Below are 6,597 nucleotides of genomic sequence, written 5' to 3'. Positions count from 1 at the left end.
CAAGAGAAATAACTTTTGATACTTTTTGGAGGGGCCCCAAACTCCGGGGGGCCCACAATGTTGCGTGGCTCCTCCTTGACAAAATCTTGGATCCGCCCCTTCCACCAACACCAAAAAGTCGGCTCCGTGTTGCTCTGAGCACCGGTAACTCATTTCAAACGTGCTTCGACAACCATAAGAGAAGGACACTGGGCCCTGGCCCTTATCTGATGAAAATAGAAAGCAGCATTACAAATGAACACCAAAGCTGGCGCCCTGTTCTCCGAGTACTTCGTATGACGAAATAGTGAACCAGCATTACAAACGAATTCCACCAAAATTACCCGCATGTTCTCGAATACTTTCCCTTAGCCATAACGTTTGACTAAAAAAATGGTTTCAAATGATGGCACAATAATGGCATGCAAGAAGTCCTTATCAGGAATAGCGACTTAGCTCCGTTCTTCCAACGATTTAAGATGATGCAGTCTTTTTGCCACTACTAAAGCACGGCTACGACAAACATGGCCCACCAGCGGCGTATGCTTACGTATGTAACGCTTAGGGCGTTGACGCATGCCGCTTTCAACGTTTGTACGAGTTTCGCCTAGGTTTTGCCACCGCCAAGTGCCCAATCCGTACGTGTTGATCCCGGCCGGGCTGTCTGGGCGCGGTGATTGACGCTGTTCGTGGCCGTTCTCACCTCTCATTTTCCTCGCTGTGGTATATTTTTGATGCGTTTTCCCCCGATGGGTTTGTAGAAGCTGACGTGCAAACTCGTAGCGTGTGGATGATTAGCAACATATGGCGAGGGCATGTGTCTGCTACCGTGTGTAGCGCATTCCTGTCTTTTTCCGCCGTTCACAGTCGAAAGCCCGTGGTAGTGCATGGTAACGTTTGAACAAAATACAGGCTAGAGTGTTGAAGTTTGTGAGCTTGCTTTTAAAGCTTGGTGGAATGGCCATTGCCAAGCTAAGTATGTTGTTTTAAGAAAACTCAAAGTCAGCAAGAAGCTTGAGTATTTTTGTGCTAAACATTTTGGCAGCATTTTGAATCTGTCAGGAATTTATGTTCCATTTTTTTTTAGTTGCATGGCTATCTCACTTAGTGCAGTGCAGCACACTGCTGAGTAAAAGCCTCTCACCATGTTTCCTGCAGATTATTACTGAAGCACACTGATCTTGCCATTTTTAGTGATCAAGTGATCCAATACCATTGTCTGTCTATCCCATGCCATAACAGCTGGCATGGGTCATGTACATGATGGTTGATGGTTGTGTCACTTACATGACATTCAAGTGCCTATCTTGTTCAAATTTGGTGGTATGGTAAAAGCATGTCAGTTATCAAATTGTTATGCTGGTGTGATAAAGGTAGCCCAAGCAGCTACTGTGTGCATTTCTGTTAATGTGTGGTTGAATGGTATAAGGTGTTATGTTAAACATCATCTCAGCTATAAACTACTCAAATAGATAAAATTGTGATATTTGCTCATTATCTATGTCATTGGTCATGCTTAGCTAGCCAGCTAGCCATGCCTTTGTTTTGCACACTGCAGTACTTTTAGACATATTTATGTTTTAATCCATGTTGAAGTCAAGATTTGGCTGGGAAAACAGCTTGCAATGGAATGGATAAGAAACAAGCCAAAAGAAAAACATCATATGAATCATTAGTACTGGCCTCTTACAAGTTGCTACCCTTTTGCATGCTTTATGTTATATATAGCTTTAAGTTATTAATTGTTGGTCTTGATCCCTTTAAAAGCAAGGCAATCAGGGTAGGTACTGGCAGTTGTACTTTTAGATTTGCATACCTAACCTGATTAATCATAAGTGTAACAAACCATAATTGATCTATTTTTTCTTTTATTAGCCTATATCTATTGATTTTATGGCACACAAGATAGACTGTGAGAGTGTCATTCAGCTATTGGCTTGGTTTGGGCCAGGTGACCTGGTTGAAGGTGGGAAAGCTTGTTGTCCTATACCATTCCACACAGATGCATGGATTTGCAGGGGCTGGTATCTGAGTGTGCAGGTTTCCTGGTCTAGTGCAGATTTATTCCATGGGGCTTCTGCCTGACATGAGCATGTGCTGCAAAGTGTAGAATTTTCACAAAGGAACATCTGGGCTTACTGTGCCAGCGTCATCATTGCAGGTCATCTGACATGAGACAACACAGTATCAGCAGCTCTGTGTTGTGGGGCACCCGCCGACTCTATGGGCACCCATTCTGTTGCATACCACCCACACTGCCTTTTCAGGATGGCGACAATGAAGGTGCAGCTGAGTCGACAGTGCCCGCCGTTTGGCGTGCTGCTGACGGCCGAGCACGTGCGCGCGCGCGGCGGCGCCGTCACGCTGGAGTGGGCTGGCCAGACGAGTGTGGTCGTGTCTGCCGACCTGACGCTGACGGCCCCTGCCACGGTGTGCCGCCATCTAGCGCGCCAGGCCGCCGACGCCGATCGCCTGTACGGCGCCACGCCGCTGGCGCGCACCACGGCCGACCACTGGCTGGCGTTCGGCGCGCGGCTGGCGGCCCGCCGGCGCGCGGCCCGGTGGGCGGCGCTGGCCGAGTTCGACGCGGTGCTGCTGACGCTGTCGTTCCTGGTCGGCGAGGCCGTCACGGTCGCCGACTACGCCGTGTGGGGCGTGCTGCACGGCAGCGGCCACTTCCAGGCGCTGCTGGCCGACGGCGCCGTGCCGGCCAACGTGCTGCGCTGGTACCGGCTCATCGCCGATCAGGCCGTCACCAAGGCGGCGCTGGCTGCGCTGCCCAGCGAGCTGCGCCCCCTGCCTGCCGCCGCGCCGCCGCCGGCCGCCGCCACCGCGCGCAAGGAGGAGGGCAAGTTCGTCGAGCTGCCCGGCGCCGAGATGGGCAAGGTGGTGGTGCGCTTCCCGCCGGAAGCGAGCGGCTTCCTGCACATCGGCCACGCCAAGGCGGCGCTGCTCAACCAACACTACCAGAAGATGTTCAAGGGGCAGCTTATCATGCGCTTCGACGACACGAACCCGCAGAAGGAGAAGGCTGACTTCGAGAAGGTGATCCTGGAGGACCTGCAGCTGCTGGACATCCACCCGGACCGCTTCACCCACTCGTCCGACCACTTCGACACCATGCTGGGCATGTGCGAGCGGCTGATCAAAGAGGGTCGCGCTTACGTTGACGACACGGGGCCGGAGCAGATGAAGACAGAGCGCGAGCAGATGGTGGAGAGCGTCAACCGCGGCAGCACGCCTGAGCGCAACCTGCAGCTGTGGCGCGAGATGCTGGCCGGCTCGGAGGTGGGGCAGCGCTGCTGCGTGCGCGCCAAGATCGACATGAAGTCGTTCAACGGCTGCATGCGCGACCCCACCATCTACCGGTGCAAGCCGGAGCCGCACGTGCGCACCGGCACCAAGTACAAGGCGTACCCGACGTACGACTTCTGTTGCCCGATCGTGGATAGTCTGGAGGGCGTGACGCACGCGCTGCGTACCACGGAGTACCACGACCGCGACGACCAGTACTTCTGGTTCATCGATGCGCTCGGCCTGCGCAAGCCGCACATCTACGAGTACAGCCGCCTGAACATGACCAACACGGTGCTGTCCAAGCGCAAGCTGACCTGGTTCGTCGACTCGGGCCTGGTGACCGGCTGGGACGACCCGCGCTTCCCCACCGTACGCGGCGTGCTGCGCCGCGGTATGACGGTGGAGGGCCTGCGCCAGTTCATCGTGGCGCAGGGCTCGTCGCGCGCCGTCGTCTTCATGGAGTGGGACAAGATCTGGGCGTTCAACAAGAAGGTGATCGACCCGGTGGCGCCGCGCTACACGGCCGTGCCGGCCGACGGCGCCGTGGCGGTGACTGTGCGTGGCGTCGCCGAGCAGGCCACGCAGGCGGCCAAGCACCCCAAGAACGCCGACGTCGGCACCAAGACCGTGTGGACGGCGCCGCGCGTGCTGATCGACGCCGCCGACGTGGACGTGCTGCGGGAGGGCCAGAACGCCACGTTCATCAACTGGGGCAACATCCGCATCGACCGGGTGGTGCGCGGCGCCGACGGCGTCTCGGTGGACGCCACACCGCAGCTGGACAACAAGGACTTCAAGAACGCCCAAGCTGACGTGGTTGGCCGACACGCCGCGCGCGCCGCTCGTGCCGGCCGTCTGCGTCTACTACGAGCACAATTTCCAAGCCGGTGCTCGGGAAGGACGAGGACTTCAAGCAGTATATCGCGCGCCAGACGCGCTCCGAGGTGCTGATGCTGGGCGACCCGGAGCTGGCGCACGTGAAGCAGTCGGAGATCATTCAGCTGCAGCGGCTCGGCTTCTTCATCTGCGACTCGCCGTACCGGCCTGCCAGCGTGCACTCGGGTCGCGAGAGCCCGTGCGTGCTCATCTACATCCCGGATGGTCACTCTAAGGAGCCGACGTCCTCCGCGAAGGCGGCGAAGGCGGCCCCGGCCCAGAAGACGGGTGCGAGCCCGCCGGCAACCGCGCCCGGCCAGCGCCAGTCAGCTGCACGAACGGATCGCCGCCCAGGGCGACAAGGTGCGTCAGCTTAAGACCGACAAGGCGGACAAGGTCGCAGTCGACGCCGAGGTGAAGACGCTGCTGGCGTTGAAGGCCGAGTTCAAGGCGGCCGCTGGCCAGGACTGGAAACCAGGGATGAAGATACCCGACGCGGCTGCGGCGACGGTGCCAGCTGACGCCAACGCTGCGTCCAACCTGGCGCAGAAGATCGCCGCCCAGGGCGACAAGGTGCGTCAGCTCAAGACTGACAAGGCGGACAAGGTCGCAGTCGAAGCCGAGGTAAAGACACTGCTGGCGTTGAAGGCCGAGTTTAAGGCGGCCACAGGCCAGGACTGGAAGCCGGGGATGAAAATACCAGAGGCGGCTGCGGCGACGCCGGCTGGTGCGAACGCGGCGGCCGACCTGAACCAGAAAATCGGCGCCCAGGGCGACAAGGTACGCCAACTGAAGACGGCCAAGGCTGACAAGGCTACTGTGGATGCCGAAGTGAAGACTCTGCTGGCGTTGAAGGTCGAGTTTAAAGCGGCTACTGGCCAGGACTGGAAACCGGGCGTCCAGTTACCGTCTGCGGCTCCTGCCGCCGCTCCTTCCGCCTCCGCCGGCGCCGCTGCCACCGCTCAGCTGAATCAGCGCATCATCGAACAAGGCGACAAGGTTGGAATCATCGCAGCTTGTAGTGCAGTGCTGCGTGTAGTCCCCGTTGTCCCAGCCCCAAATGCATGGAATATATATATATATATATATATATATATATATATATATATATGTGTATATATATATATATATATATATATATATATATATATATATATATATATATATATATTATATATATATATATATACCAAAATGTTTGAGAAGAATGTCAAACTTACGGTATACGGTACATGTACGGTCCCTTCTTAGCATGTTTTCACTGTCCTGCTGCTGCTTGTCGCATACATAACACATGGTCTCCAAATTTGCACGTTATTTGTTTGTGCTCGACCTTGGCTTGATATGGCGCGATCGCGGTGTGAACGGGCTGTGTTTGGCATGGTTCTCAGTATCTGTGGGACCAACTGCACGTCACTGGCTTTTCTAGTTTTTCGGTCTTGCTCTTACTTGCGTAACCATGCCTCAAACGCACCCTTCCTTCATGCGTACGTCATCTGCATGCGCGTTCAATTTGGCTGCTTGCTCCATTTGTGTGTGGTGTGTGTGTGTGTGTTGTTTGCGGCCGCTTAATGTCAGCATGCTTTGGACATGATTTTGAAAAGCGTCACTCAAAACGGTGTATTGAAGCTGGAGAGCCATGCTGATTGAGACAAAGTTGGCTGCAGCACGGCTTGACGCGCTGTGAGACTGATTGTCAAGACAAAGGCTGGCCTGTACGACGTCGTGTGATACGTGGAACGATCCGGGACTAACTCGACCGTCGAAGCTAGTCATGGCACGATGTGACTCGCTCCGGGACTGACCCGACCGTCGAAGCTAGCCATGGCACGCTGTGACTCGCTCCGGGACTGACCCGACCGTCGAAGCTAGCCATGGCTCGCTGTGACTCGCTCCGGGACTGACCCGACCGTCGAAGCTAGCCATGGCTCGCTGTGACTCGCTTCGGGACTGACTCGACCGTCGAAGTCACATCGTCGCCCATGGCACGATGTGACTCGCTCCGAGACTAACCCGACCGTCGAAGCTAGCCATGGCACGCTGTGACTCGCTCCGGGACTGACCCGACCGTCGAAGCTAGCCATGGCACGATGTGACTCGCTCCGGGACTGACCCGACCGTCGAGACTAACGGCCGTCTACAGCTGGGGACCTGTGCGCTGAGACGGACGGAGTGGAGAGGCAGCTTGCCACTGACAGCGTTAGTGGAGTGTGGTACTGAGCCCTGGCCCTGCCGGGAGGACATAAACCGACGCTCTACCGCGACGGCGCTCCGGAGGGCCGCACGTGTGCCCCGACCGACCAGCGATGCCTCGGCATGGCTGGTCAGCTATAGAGACTCGCCGGGCGGCCGCACGCCTGACTGCTGGAGCTGCCGTCAGCACCTACGGTTCGGCTGTCACGCTGGGGCTGTGGCTCAGTTTCCCGGGACTCCCCGGCGCCGGGT

The 6,597-nt window shown here is 56.4% G+C and overlaps 1 pseudogene; it reads left to right on the top strand.

The window, feature by feature from the left end:
* Positions 1–2,252: 2,252 nt before the first annotated feature.
* LOC119100290 (bifunctional glutamate/proline--tRNA ligase-like) lies at positions 2,253–5,883 on the top strand (annotated as a pseudogene).
* The last annotated feature ends 714 nt before the right edge of the window (positions 5,884–6,597 follow it).

The sequence above is a fragment of the Pollicipes pollicipes genome, unplaced genomic scaffold (assembly GCF_011947565.3).
Source record: "Pollicipes pollicipes isolate AB1234 unplaced genomic scaffold, Ppol_2.1 Scaffold_4881;HRSCAF=5763_pilon_pilon_pilon, whole genome shotgun sequence".
NCBI classification, from domain to species: Eukaryota; Metazoa; Arthropoda; class Thecostraca; order Pollicipedomorpha; family Pollicipedidae; genus Pollicipes; species Pollicipes pollicipes.
Note: the sequence above shows the minus strand (reverse complement) of the source record. Positions and strands in the feature narration are given on the sequence as shown.